The 15,726-nt window shown below is 37.0% G+C and overlaps 1 pseudogene across 1 annotated transcript in view; it reads left to right on the top strand.

The window, feature by feature from the left end:
• Positions 1-1,063: 1,063 nt before the first annotated feature.
• LOC101716956 (olfactory receptor 8K3-like) overlaps positions 1,064-15,726 on the top strand; it is a 60,855-nt pseudogene continuing 46,192 nt past the window's right edge. The window contains exon 1 of the transcript XR_015450004.1: positions 1,064-1,293. The product of XR_015450004.1 is annotated as an olfactory receptor 8K3-like (transcript). The remainder of the gene's footprint in view (positions 1,294-15,726) is intronic.

Below are 15,726 nucleotides of genomic sequence, written 5' to 3'. Positions count from 1 at the left end.
CTTTCCCTCTCCTCTGAGTTAAAAATGGCCTGGAGGAGTTGTTGGCAATCATTCAAAGTAGGATCATGGGTATGAAAGATAGACTTCAGGAGAGAGATTAGAGCTTGGGATTTCTCTGCAAACGGAGGATTCTGGCATTTCCAATTATATAAGTCACTGGTAGTGAAAGGGATATAAACATAGTGACCTTGATCAGTCTCCTGAAGGGGCAAGAGAGGAGCCTAAATAGTTTCCCCCACGGCGACCTTGCTAGGTCCATATGCAGCCCCAGCTCATGTGTGTGGGGGAGAAGTCACCAAGTCCGGGAGTGGGGCCCCTCAGGGAGAGGAGTATAGACAGAGGTAGGAGCTGAAGGTTGAACAGATGGAGGAGGAAAGGAGTTTGGGGTCTAGAATGGGATTCATCTGAGGAGGTGGAGGGTTCCATATAGGTTCAGAGGCCCTCCCAAGGGATCTAGGGGGTCAGGTTCCTGTGAGAGTACTGGCTTGGGAGCCTGATCTTAAGTTCCTGGGCTTAAGACTGGTCCTTTCAGGGGCAGAGACTAAAATGTGAGTGTCTGTTAGAAGAGAACAGTGCTGCAGCCAAGCCAGGGGCTCCTCACAAGCCTGAACCCAGATGTCTATGTAGGGAAATTGGTCTGGGTGGCCAGGGTGACTGGTGACTTTGTTTCACACCTTCTGGCAAATACTGGGGTCAAAAGTCCCTTTGGCTGGCCATCCCACCCTGAAGGCTGGTCATTCCAGTTGGCACAGGGAGTGAAGTCTTTTGCAAAAAAAACTTTCCCCGTATTCATCTTCCTGTTCTGGAGAAAAAGCCAATTTAAAATCAGTGAGGAAACAGTCAAGTGGAATGGACCTGGTAGAGCAGGATCCTCCCATCACTCTGCTCCTGATGCGGAATGAAAAGAATGTAAAATCAGACACACAACAGACACAACACTAACACATAAAAGATGAGACAAACAGGTGCCATGACAAACTGAAACTAAATCTTCCCTTGTTCCTGGTCAGAAACCTCGGGGTCAGCAGAGCCTTTCCAGCTTGTCAGCCACCTCACTCCTGACTTAACAAACGGTTGCAACTGGCTGAAAACTTGCCTCCAGAGGTTTTCTGAGGTCTGTACCTGAGAGTCTCCTGCTGGATCCTGCTACAGACTCTCAGCTGAACTGGGGTTCCTACCTGGGGATCTTGCTGGGCCCTCCAAAATCTAAGACCGGGGGCCTTACCAAATGCTCCGAGGAGCTGACTGCAGCCAAGAACACCCAGGAGGGAACACACTGGACAAGTTGGAAAGGTAAAATAGACCTTTATTAGTCTGGCCAGATGGCACTCTCCAAGCAACAGGCTTAGAGAGGGCCCCGAGTTCAGGGGGTTGGAAGGTTTTATAGGGGCTTCAGGGGTGCTTAGCAAGCAGAACTACAGAAGTGGAATTTTTGTGATTAGGGGACTGTTGGGGGGGGTTGCAGAGGTTCTTTACTTAACAAACAGGATATTCCTTACACAGAAATATTCCTGGTGTCTTAACAAATAAACAAGTACATCCCAGGAACTCTGTGTCCTGTAGTGAACCCAAAACCCACAGGGACAACATAGAGGGCCTGTAACAAGATGGCGTTACTTGTGCTAAGTCTCATCTGGGTCTTACAATATATTCATGTACTGTTTCAATTCTGCACTCTCCACTATCCAGGTATTTTTATAGGGCATAGCTTTATCTTATACTCATTTCATTTGTATTTTCATGATTTAGAAAATACACAGTCTCAGTTTTTCTTGGCAAACTCATCACTAGAATGTATGACTTTGTAGACAACCTTCATGTTAAAAAATTCTTTAATTTTAATTAAATTAAATCTGATTTATTTTCTTTATTACATGGGGTGGAAAACATTTATATTACATTATTACATAAACCTAACATAATCTTTTGATCTATAGGAGGCATTCTGGTTAAAATGAGTGGCTCATAGGCATTGGATAAGCACCCAACCCAGAGCAAGGGCTGGGTATATGAGAAACTTGGGCCACTGGTCAGGACCTGCACACAGATTATGCAGATACTCTCTTTTACTGTCACCTTCATTCTCAATACAGAGGATACTGAAGTGTCAGGATTGACCCTAAAGGAGGACTAATCCGTGTGTGTGTGTGTGTGTGTGTGTGTGTGTGTGTGTGTGCACGTGAGATTATATTATAATTAAAACTACTGCTTTTGTAGCTATAGGGTGTTACTGTTTTGATCATTTTCACTCATACCAGGGGTGTTTTATGTGGTTTCCTAAATATTGTGTCTTTGGATGTGCAATGCAGCTTTGCTGCCTGAGTCACTCACTGGGATCTTAAACTAAGCCACAAGAAGTTAAGGGAGTAAAGTTTAAAAGGAAAAACAAATCATTTCAGGATTAGGATGAGGGTTGTTAAGGTTATGCTTAGGGTTAAGGTTGCTAGGGTTTTGGTTAGATTTAGGCATAATGAATATGCCTCACTTCTAGCATCATGTCATACTTCTAAATAAAAATGTTTTCTGGTAAGAATTGTATTGTTTCATCTTTTAGAGCCTGTCATTAAGTAAATATGTCTCTGGAAATGTGTTCTCCATCTCCAGATTCCAAAAAATTCCTGATTGATCACTTGACTGTAAACATTAGTCTTTCCAAATTAATGTAGTTGTGTATTATTTTAAGAAGTCAATAAAATGGCATTCAGCCATTGTTTACAGTATCTCCAGAGGACATGAAGTGATTTTGGCTTTCAGGGTGTGGCTTTTGATGGAATAGGCAAAGTCTTTGTTTACTTAGTCCTTGAACTTTTGTCCTTGGAACCAGGCCAAGTACTTATCCCTAGGAAACTGTGCCCTGAGGAAGACCAAATGATCCAGTGTTCTGAATGCCCATTAAATGAGGTGCCCTGAGGTCAGCAGGTGGGAGGAAAGGTGTTCACTCTTCGCTGTATATTCAGTTTCTTCCTCCACCCTTTTCAGCCAAAACTTCCTGGTCCTGAATAAAAACCTTTCTACCATGATATAATTTATTGCATTAAAAATGAATGCATCAAAACATAACAATAATTATATCAAGAAATACAAATATATCTAAGAAATTTTCAGTTTCTTTATGGTTTTCATGTTTTATTTCTCAGAGTAAGTTGATCTTGAACAGTTTCTACTCAGATAATCTTGGAAGATGTATTGTTTTTCTGCAACATTTTGTCACAGTAGGTATCATTCTTCACACTAGAGTGGATGAGATTCTACAAACTAAAATTGGGTATTTCATGAGAAAAATTTGTATTCACATGTTATTTAGGCCTTACTATGTGTAATGGTAAGATCTGTGAAGCAAGAATATACAGTTTGTGGTTTCAAAATCTACAAGCAACATAAATATTTTGAAAATGTAATATTTTGAAGAAATGACATTTTTAACAATCAAGTTAGGAAAAGATGGTAGGAGACAGATATCCATACTACCCTCACTCTAATCCCCAACCCTCATGAAAGTGGGAGAAAATTTATGTTGCTTGAAAGAAAAGTATTTCTGAATAGTTAGTTCAAATTAGGTAATGGGGCCTGTTATGCCTCAAATCTGTACCTTCCCATGCCAGGGCTCCCAGGGATTTTATATCCAGGTCACTCCCAGGTCTCTTCCTCTCTTGTCCAAATCAATCCAGACCTTGGCTTTCTGATGCCTGGATCTGCACATGATTTCCAAGGGGATCTGATAATTTTCTGACACAGAATCACTTCTCTGTCTTCTCTTCTGAGCTGAGGTCAGGAGTGGTGGATATTTGAGCTTTGATAGGGAGAAATTTGGAGAAGCAACCTAGCATTAAAAAATTCCAATGCTTCAAAATTCATTTTGCCTTCACAGCAAGAATATTTTAGGCTAAGTAATAACTGTAATTATTTGTGAGTTAATGGCAAAGGAACGCCATGAGTAGAAGGAACTCCACCATTGAGCCTGACTTCATTCTCATGGGGCTGAGGGACTCTGCAGACAAAGCTGGTCCTCTCTGTGCTCTTTCTCCTGATTTACCTGATACCAGTGCTGGGGAATGTGGGGATCATACTCATCATTTGCCTGGATCCCCAGCTTCACACCCCTATGTAGTTCTTTCTCACTCACCTGTCATTTATTGAGCTCAGTTACTCAATTGTCATCACCCTAAAACCTTACAGAACTTACTGACTTCCACCAAGAGCATCTCCTTCCTGGGCTGCTTCACCCAGATGTTCTTTTTTAGAGTCTTTGGTGCTGTGGAATGTTTCCTTCTCTCTTCAATGTCCTATAATCACTATGTAGCTATCTGCAGGCCCCTGCACAATAGAGTCATTATGTCCCTAGGACTGTGCCATGCCATGCTTGCTGGCTCATTATTGGCTTTGTGGATTCCATTATCAACGTTTACATGAACAAACTGCACTTCTGCAAATCTAATGTCATTCTGCATTTTTACTGTGACAAATCCTCAATTTTCACCCTGTCCTGCAGTGAGACAATTGAGGTTGAACTATTATATTCATTTGTGGTAGCTCCAATTTAGTGCTGTGCCACCTTACCATATGTGGATTCTATGTGTGCATTCTGTTCAGTATCCTGAAAATTAATTCCACTGCTGGAAAGAAAAAAGCCTTCTCCAACTGTCCCTCCTATTTCCTGAATGTCACCATTTTTTTATGGCACTCCAATCTTTACTCATTTAAAACTGAAGTCATTCCACTCCTTGGGAAGGGATCAGGTGGCTTTAATGTTTTACAGATGGTGATCCCCATGCTGAACTCTCTCATTTACAGTCTCTGAAAGAAAGAAGTGAACAAAGCTCTTGATAGAATTATGCAAAAGAGAGAGGGGTTGAAATAAGAGTGATACTGATTATTTATACTTGTCTTTTGTCTTTTTTCTGTTTAGAAATTGTTTGGTATCTCACTTAAAGCAATTTAATCACTCTCTTCTTTTTTGCTGAAGCTGTGTTTTACTTAACTTTTACTTAACACATACTTTGACATTTTAATTAGAATTATTTTAGAATCTCATTTTAAGTGGAAATAATGAAGTCTGTGTCAAGTTTATTATGGAATTTCCTGTGATATTAAGAGCTACTAATGTGCAAAATAAGAAAATTTGACTGTCATTTAAAAAATTTTTTATTATCATTTTAATATCATACAATGTCTGTACTTACTTTGTCTTTGGAGAATTTTATAATAAAAAAGAGCTCTATTTTCCCCACAACTCATTATGTTGATAGCACAGTGAATAAGAGAAGAGTAGTTAGTAGCCACCACTTTCAAAACAAACATTCTGGCATTCTGATCCTGAGTCTGATTCTGAGTATTTTCAGTTTATAACCCTTTTTCAGTTTATAATCCTCATAAAGTTACTGAAATGTTATGGCTCATTTCATCCACCTGCACAAGATACATAATAATTCCACATCCATCTCATCAGAAGATAGATATAAAACTTTTGGAGCAATAATAAAACTGCTGGAATTTTCTTCAGAAGACTGAGATTCTTACCATATTTTAGTGCTTAATTTTTTGAAGAATATTTGTTCATATTTTACAAATTTCTCTTGGTTAATATAATGGCCAACACACAAATAGCTAGAAGAGCAAACAGAAGTCATTAGTTCTCAATTTTCTATTCAGAATAAAAAAATTGAAAATGAATTAAAATGTAAGAAAGTTACACATGTTAATGTTGTAGAACATTTGCAAAATAACAAAAACTTTTAAAGCAAAGAGATTATTATTGAAATAATAGCAATTATTGAAAGTGTTGTGCATATTCCTCTAGATAAATGCTTATTAACATACATTATTTAGTATGAGTTCTGACATTTCCTCTGTGATCTTTTCTGCTTTCTGTATTCATTTGAAAGTTTATAATCTAAGAATTTCTCTGTAATTGAAGACAAAGAGATGAATATATTCTCAGTATATCAGCAAAATTAATACTGTCATTGTGCTTTGCTTTGAAACTAATACACTGTGAATTCACCAAGGTAAAAGTCTGCATGTGGTAATATCTTTTAGATTCACATTTGCTCACCATGCTAAAACCATAACTTTATGTGACACACAAAAAACTTTCAGCCTCCTGATTTTTGCCTTTCAACAGATGTCTTTAGATTGTAATGTTATGTAAAAATTAATTACTGAAGTCACTGTAAGCATCATTTACACTACCATTTTTTTTCATACCAGGAATCTTACTAGGTACCTTGCACTTGTGAGGCAGGTGTTGGGACCACTGAGTTAAATCCCTGGCCCAATACTAAATTTTAATTGGAATAATTTGTCAAAAAAAGGATTGAGAATGAATTTTTAATATGTTACAATGAATAAGTTTATAATAAATATAAATATGAAATAAATATAAATCTAAAATAAAAATAAAATATAAATACCTAGGATTTTAGAATCCATTTTATAGATGTTCTTGGTTATTTTTCTTTGCAATTCAAATTAAGATTTTAATAAGCTTATATTTTTCAATATGTTGTTTGGGCTCATCTGTTATCACATACATTTCTTCATAATTTCATATATTTATGATCTCTTCCTTCATTCCCCTCATTTTTTTAAGATGCAATTTTATATTATTCTAATTTATATGAATTTCTATCATTTAGACAGATTATACTTTCATTTGGCAAAGGACTCAATTGATATTATGGCTTTATAAATGATATCTACATTGAGAAATTCTTAAATTTTTATTAAGTTGAGACTAATAAATTTTCTTTAAAATATATCTTGTAAAGCAGTTATACTAATAAATAAGCATAATACAATTCAATGGCAATCAGAAACATTTAAATGACTTACAATTGCCCAGTTACTTTATTATATCACTGCATAGCTCATGTAATGAAAGATATTTTCCTGAAATAATGTATTATCAGCTTTTACATGGTGCCAGGTCACAATGTTATACAATATAAATACAATTTTTTTTAAAAATTGACAGACATCAAACTTGGGACCTTATTCTTTCAAGGCAGGCAATGGAACCACTGAGGTAAATCCCACGCCCCCAAAATACAATTTTTAAAACAACATAATAAAGCACTGCAGAATATGAACAGCTGCTTTTATTTCTACACAGTTAATGTAGTGATACCAGTAACCTGTTATCTTGCTAAACACTAAAGACATTTCAGACAGCAACTGAACAGGCTGGAGACATCCAAGTCACATATTTTATCCTTACAGAGTAACTCTCAGGTGAGTGCTGGTGTTATACAGATTGAAGGTCATGTAATAGGAAATCATCCTTTCTTGGTTCAAGCAAAGGCTTAATGATTCTTTTCTGGAATTTTCTATATATCTAATCGACTTCATATCATTTGCATCAGAAAAATTTGATTTTTAAGATAGGACATATTTGGAGTCTACTTAATCACTTTATCTGTTATTGTCCTGGAATGAGGAACAATCATTTCACTTTTAAAATTATTGCAGTAGCACCTTAGCTTCTCTCTGGCTTTACTTTATCAATTATGAAGCACACTGAAAAAGACTCTAAGGGAATGAAGTTGAAACACAGAGTCTAAGCACAGTCTCATCTCTACCACTGGACAGTGATATTTTTTCGTGGTAGTGTATCCTTTTCTTAAACCCTACAGGACTTCATCACATGAGACATACACGTCTAAGTCTTTATAAGGATCCACTGCTAAGAAATGACACTGCTCGGTCTCCCTACACCTCTAACTCTTGCCATACATTGTTCTCACTCTCCTAGTTTCCACCAATGGATCTCCTCACTCTTCCCTGCAAACATAGGTCCTCAAATAACCCAGGACACTGTCAGTGGTCCAGCTTCAAACTTTCTGCTGTCAAATATCAGCAATTATAAACTATTTTACCCCTCATGGCCTTATTTATAACTAAGTCTGTCCACACCACTCTCTGTGCTTTCTTTTACATAGCAGTTTTCTCCCATCTTTCATTCCTTTGCTCTTGCCTTCTGTTGTGTATCTGTTTTTCCATGTGATCATGCAAGACTGTGGCCCCAGATATTTCCTCAGCACTTAGAGCTGGGTTTCAGAAAGTGTATTTGAAGGCTGAATTTATAGAGGGTGCCATTGGGTAGAGCACAGAAAAGTTGAATAACTCACTTGCAGGTCTCTCCACTGGTTACAACCCATGCAGATTAGAACTTAGAGCAGCAATACTGATCATTATCCTATTCCATGACATTATTTATAATAATATGCTATTAAAATCAAGTTGAATTCTTTAATACATTAACAAAAGCTATGCAACAGATGTCATTTAATACATTATACATACAATGTACATTGTTGTGAATTGTTTTTGGAATTTCTGATACAACATACAGTGATTTTGTATTAGTGGTTAATTTTTTTGAAGTACACAAGTATAAACTTATTTACAGAAAAATTAACTTGGTAAAGCAGAGAATGAATATACGATGGTTGGTGATAGGAAGGTTAATTGTGTTAGTTAGAAAGCAGACTTTCCTAAAATAACAACAAGCCTCAGGAAGACTGGCTCAACATAGAAAAACATGCCTGGATATAACCTGGTCTATTCAGTGCTTAATTATTTATTCTTTTTGCTCTAATTATAACTTCGGGATAGCTATATTTGGCTAGCTAATTCTGGGACTCTGGCTCTTCTCTGCTTTTGCTCTATTACTTTGTAAATGTTACCCTCTCACCCATGGTTAAATATTTAAACAATTACCTCTCCATGGTTTCTAAGGGAGGAATAGATGAGAATTATTTTACAAAGGAAAAATTATTACAATTTCATTTCAGAAGAACCAATGTTCTCATACAACAATGTAATTTATTACGATAGATATAGGACTATTTCAGATGACCTATTCCTTCTAATGTACCTTCAATGAATTGTACTTCTTAATTCCCAAATTTATTAGCAAAATTTGGTTTACAATATGTTTTACTTTCCATTTTGATATTTTTGATTACTATAGTGAGAATTTTATTTCATTCTTGATACAGCAATATTTGTTTCTCTCTTTGAAGTGGTAACTTTGAACATAAAATTCTACAAGGTTTCAATTTTTACTTAAAATGCTATTTAGGATAACCTTTAAAATAAGACATTTTGAGGAGAACAGATAAAATTTTTCTTTCCAACTCTGTGAATTTTGACAAGCATTTATAAATATGTTGGGTTTAAATATATAAGGCATTAATATAACTGTATTCCATTCAATCATTTTTAAAGTAATTATAATTAAATTTTCCAATATTTTTCATATTTATGTATTTTATACTTTTTTGCTTTTTACTTTTTATTTACTACAAATACAGTCCATTTTTAGAGCATATTACATTGTGTAATGTTTGTTTATTTAAGCCAGGTTTTTTCCCCATTAAGTTCATTGGTACATTTTAGGTATAAAATACAGTTAGTTACATTCATCATTGGGATCTTTGACCTTTACATGAGTATCTTGATTCTTTTTTTTCCCATTCTCTTGCCCTCCCTTCACCCCCTCTACCCTTCCCTATTTGCAAAGACTTTGTCTCCATTTTTTTCATTTTCTCATATTTTTTATTATCCCTTTTTTCCTTTCCCCTACCCTTCCCACATCCCTTGAACCTTTAGACCTTTTCTTCCTGTTACAAAATATCGATTATACACTTTTAAAATTACAATATCAAGATCTAGGAGACATTACCACAGATTTTACAGAATTAAAAAGGATATAGAAAGCACATTTTAAAAATCTGTTTTGAAATAAATTTGACAACTTCTAAGAAGTACCTTGGAAGACAAATTAATGAAACTAACTCTGGAGGAAATATAAAATTTGAACAGGACCTATTAAAGAAAGTATATTCCTAGCTTGAAAACCTACCTATATGACAACAGCAGGCTCATATACATTTTAACCAATAAATTATATCAAATAATTAAAGTAGAAGAAAAGGAAAACTTCTTCCCTCATTTTAGGAACTCAACCTTGTGCTAATCCTAAAACTGGTTAAAGATAATAGAAGAAAAAAGTATGAACATAGAAAATTTGTTTAACAAAACAAGCTATTAGAAGTCAGATCTGGCAGTATGCAGAAAGTGGTTTTGTTTTAGGGATGGCAGTGTTGGTTCAGCATTGGAAGATCCACCCCCAAAAGTCATCATTTTAACAGAGGGAAGGAAAAAGCCATATGACTCTGTCACTAGTTGGAGAAAAAGTATTGGACTAAATTCTACAGCTGTTCAAGGTAAAAGCTATCAGAAGACTATAAATAGAAAAGAAACTTCTCAACAGATTAAAGACATGTACTCCATACTTCGAGCAAGAACACCTCATATAAATGGAGAAGATACAATGCTTTCTCCTTAAGGTGGGAAACAAGGGCAGATATGCTTACTCTTTATCTATCCACTAAACTTTGAAACCTAGGCCCCACCAAAATAGTCTGGCAATAAAATGACACAATTAGGATAGGATTGGAAAGGTAGAAGCAAAATCTTTATATGTAGATGAAATGATCATCTACAGAGAAAATACTAAGAAATCTGTAGGAGCCCCTAGAACTTGTATTTGAATTTAGCAGGATTAGAAAACACAAGGTATATATAAAAATTCAGGTCTGTGTATACTTGCTATAAATGAAGAATTGGATATTGAAATTTAATAGTTATGTAGGAGTACAAAGGACCTAGAAAAGTTAAAAAACAAAAACAGTGTTGGAAGTTGTTTAGTACCTAATTTTAAGACTTCTTCTAAAGCTACAGTAATCAAGGCAGTGTTGGTGTAAGGAAAGACATATAGATTATTTGAATAAAACAGAGAATCTAGAAATAGAACCACACATATATGGTCCACTGAGTTTTGAAAGATTATTTAACATTAGCATTTTATAGAATATAAACTCAATTCAAGAGCCAAGGAAGAGATAGTGTTTTAAGCAAATGACACTAGAACACCTCATATCCATATATAAAAAATTAACCTCAATCCTTTATTTCCATACATGAAAATAACTTGCAGGGATCTATGAACCTAAATATGAAAGTCTAAAAGTATAAAACTTTAAGAAGAAATTATAAGAGAAAATATTTATGAATTCAGGGTAGGCAAGAACTACCTAATATACAAAAGACATGATGTATAAAAGAAAAAAATGATAAATGAGATTAAATCAAAATTTAGAACTTTAAATGACATCATTAAAATAAAACATAGTCCTTAAACAGACCATATTTACAATGCATATAACCTATGACCAGAATATATAAAGATTCTTAGAGCTCATGAATAGACAACCGAATTAAAAAGTAGACATAAGAAGATGATAAATAGCCAGTACAGCACAAGGAAAGGTGCACAAATCTAGAATCAGAAAAATACTAATTAGTACAATAACAAGATTGAATTATACACTCATTAGGGAGATGAAGTTCAAAGTTTTCAAAGCCTTTTCATGACTTTTTCTTTTTGGATTCTCCCCCTTTGTGTTTAATTTGTCATGCCCAATGGATTCATTCTCCTGGGTTTCCTGGGGTTGTGATCCTCATTGTATTTTCCTAGGGTATTGTCTAAAATTTTTTGGAGTGCCGGTTTGACATTCATGAAGTTCCTGAGGTGCTCTTTATCATGAAAGTATCTTATTTCTCCATCCATTTTGAAAGATAGTTTTGCAGTGTACATCAGTCTGGGTTGGAGGCTGTTTTCTTTTAGGGCTTGAAATACATTACTCCAAGCTCTTCTTGCCTTGAGTGTTTGCATTGAGAAGTCTGCTGTGATTCTGATGGGCTTTCCTTTGTATGTGATTTGTTTCTTTTCTCTCGCTGCTTGTAGAATTTTGCTCTTCTGCTGGATTTCTGGAATCCTAACTATTATATACTTGTTTGTAGACTTTTATTGATCAAGGCTATTTGGAGTCCTATATGCCTCACTTATCTGTATGTCAAGTTCTTTTCCCCTGCTTTGGAAGTTTTCTGCCATCACTTCTGTGAACAGATTTTTATTGCATCTGCACTCTCTCCTCTTTCTTCATTGACTCCAGTTATTCTTATGTTATACTTCTTTGCATCACCTAGCAGCTGCTGGATTGATTTCTCATGTTCCTTTACAATGTTAAACCATTTTTTCTTTTCCTGGTCACTAATTGCAATCTTTTCTTCTATATCTGAAATTCTATCCTCACACTGGTTCATTTGGCTGTGCAGACTTTTGATGGAGTTTTTAATCTCCTGAAAATCTGTTTGCATCTGTTTTATGGATTCCACTTGTTGCCTGTGTTGGGATTTCATCATGTTCCTGAGATCCTCTATTTTTTTAATCTGTGTCCTCTCTAGATTTATTAATCATGTCTTGCACCATGAGCAAAATCTTTGCTGTTATCTGAGTAATTATTTCTGATTTCATTTTTCCTGATCCTCTTTTGTTGCCAGTTCAGAGAGTCCAGGTAGTTGAATATCAGATTGTTCCATCTTATTTCCCTTTGGGGTTTCTGTAGGTGATACAGAAGTCTGTTTTAGAGGATTGTTTATGTGTCTTCTCATTTCCACTGCGGGGAGGGGGGGTTGCTTCTGCCACCCATGTGGCTCACCTTCTCTGCCCTAGGAGCTTGGGATGACAGTGAGGGAGCTTCCTTCCAGGTGCTGGGACTGGCTTGGCTTCTCTGCCCTAGGAGCCTGCGGTGGCGGATGGGAGCTTCCCTCTGGGTGCTGGGACCAGCTCACCTTCTCTGCCCTAGGAGCCCAGGATGGCAGTGGGGGAGCTTCCTTCTGGCTGCTGGGGCCAGCTCAGCTTCTCTGCCCAGGAGCCCATGAGGGCAGCAGGGGAGCTCCCTTCTGGGTGCTGGGACCGGTTCACCTTCTCTGCCCTAGGAGATTGGGATGGCAGTGGTGGAGCTTCCTTCTGGGTGCTGGGACTGGCTCAGCTTCTCTTCCCTAGAAGCTTGGGATGGAAGAGGGGGAGCTTACTTCTGGGTGCTGGGATTGGCTCACCTCTGCCCTAGGAGCTTGGGATGGTGGTGGGATAGCTTCCTTCTGGGTGCTGGGACTGGCTCGGCTTCTCTGCCCTAGGAGCCTGGGAAGGAAGTGGGGGAGCTTCCTTCTGGGTCCTGGGACTGGCTCAGCTTCTCTGCCCTGGGAGCCCGGGATGGCAGCCAGGGATCTCCCTTCTGGGTGCTGGGGCCAGCTCACATTCTCTGCCCTAGGGGCTTGGGATGGCAGAGGGCGAGCTTACTTCTGGGTGCTGGGATTGGCTCACCTTCTCTTCCCTAGGAGCCCAGGATGGCAGTGGGGAAGCTCCCTTGTGGGTGTTGGGACCAGCTGAGCTTCTTTGCCCTAGGAGCCTGGGATGGCGGTGGGGGAGCTTCCACTTAAGCTAGTTTTTTGAGGTGTGATTTACACAGAAAGCTGTATAAATTTAAAATATGCAACTTGGTTTTATAGATAAATATATTGGCACTAAACTACTACTTAATCTATTGTAATTTTGTCACCTCCAAGTTGTCTTCTATCTTCTTGCTTATTATTGGTACATTTTAGGTGTACAATACATTTACATTTATCATTGGGTATTTGTACCTGTACATGATGTATCTTGTTTCTTAATTTTCCCCATTACCTGTGAACCCTTCAGTCCCTCCACCCTTCCCTATTTACATAGACATCATTTCCATTTTTTTTCTTTTCTCATAATTTTTTCTTTCCCTTCTTTCCTTTCCCCTTCACCCCAAACTCTTTGGGGCATTTTTCCTATTTCAAATTATCAATTATTCATTTCTCTCATTTTAAACCTTATTTACACTTTCAGTTTCTTACACTAGAGGAACCATTTGATATTTACACATGTGTCCTATTTATTTCACTTAAGAATATGGCCTTGATATGCATTCATTTAGATATAAATGACTCTAGTTTCTTGTTCTTTATGGCTGAGTAGTGCTCCATTTTATAAAAAAATACCCAGAAAACGCATTTGACAACATCCAATACCAATTCATGATAAAAACCCTACAGAAAATTGGAATAAAAGGTCTTTATCTCAACCTAATTAAGGCTATCTATGAAAAAACCAACAGTCAACATCATATTAAATGGTGAAAAACTGAAAACTTTCACACTAAATCAGGAACAAGACAAGGATGCCCACTATCACCACTCTTCAGTATAGTTCTGGAAACATTAGCCACCACAAGTAGAAAAGAGAAAGAAATAAAAGGAATAAAGATAGGTAAGCAAGAAGTTAAACTGTCATTATTTGCTGACAATATGATACTTTATCTAGAAGACCCAAAAAACTCCACTGAAAGACTTCTAGACTTAATTGACAGATTCAGTAGAGTAGCTGGATACAAGGTCAACACTCAAAAAACAATAGCCTTCTTGTACACAAATAACAGACTCACTGACAGAGAAATTAGGGAAACAATTCCTTTTAAAATAGCATTAAAAAAAGAAATATAGGAATTAATCTAATAAAGGAAGCCAAAGACCTCTACACTGAAAACTACAGCACTCTGAAAAAACAGATCGAAGAAGATACAAGAAAATGGAAAGACATCCCTTGCTCCTGGGTAGAAAGAACCAATATAGTGAAAATGGCCATACTTCCAAAACTACTATATAGATTCAATGCAATGCCAATTCAAATTCCAACAATATACTTCACAGAACTGGAGAAAATGATCCAAAAATTCATTTGGGACCTGAAGAGACCTAGAATAGCAAAAGCAATTCTAAGCAACAGAAACATGGCAGGGGGTATCACAATCCCCAACTTGAAACTATACTACAAAGCTATTGTGATAAAAACAGCATGGTACCCACAAAAAAATAGACCAGAGGGTCAGTGGAATAGAACAGAAGATGTAGAAGCAGCTGCAGACATACTCAGCCACCTCATCTTTGACAAAGAAGCCAACCACCCTCATTGGAGGAAAAATAGCCTCATTAATAAATGGTGTTGGAAAAACTGGATTTCAACCTGCCAAAGATTAAAACTAGACCCATACCTATTACCATGCACTAAGCTAAGATAAAAGTGGATTAAAGAATTAATATTTAAACAGAAACACTAAACTTTCTGGAAAATAAGTTAGGTAGAACTCTTGAAGATATTGGCATGAGAAAAGACTTTATGAAAAAACCTCAGTAGCATGGGAGCTAGCACAAAGAATCAACAATTGAGATCTCTTATTAAAAAGCTTCTAAACTGCAAGAGAAATCACCAACAGAACTAATAGACAATCTAAAATGTGGGAAAAAAATTTTAGCAGCTGTGCCTCAGACAAAGGACTACTATCTAGAAAATATGAAATGTCAGGTAAAAGGCCAAAGACCAAGACCAGACCAGGCCACATCAAGCCTTTATTAGGGAAACAGATCTGCTGGGCTGTCTCTGAACAAAGGAGAGACAAAAAGCAATATGGCTGAGTCAGGGAGTGTCTTTTATAGAGACTGGGGTGGAACTTGTAGGGGCTGAGGCAGGGTTGAGTGAGGTAGTGATTAGGGAGTGGAGGAGCTGGTGACATCACTAGATAGTAAGAGGTGAGCAAGTATTAGGTTACTCTCTAGGTGGAACCAGAGGCACGCTGGGAAGAAGGGTTTTTTCTTTGGTGGGAGCAACCATCTTGGCATGCTGTCACACAGGGGAGGGGGCAAGGCATGATAGGAAGAGGGCAGCTACTATACATAATAGCTGCTGAGGTAGTGGTGTCATAAAGAACTGAAAAAATATCAAACGACCTAAATTCAAAG

This window comes from Heterocephalus glaber, unplaced genomic scaffold (assembly GCF_053883595.1).
Source record: "Heterocephalus glaber isolate CG9 unplaced genomic scaffold, H.glaber_assembly_v1.0 deba00000896, whole genome shotgun sequence".
Taxonomy (NCBI): Eukaryota; Metazoa; Chordata; class Mammalia; order Rodentia; family Bathyergidae; genus Heterocephalus; species Heterocephalus glaber.
Note: the sequence above shows the minus strand (reverse complement) of the source record. Positions and strands in the feature narration are given on the sequence as shown.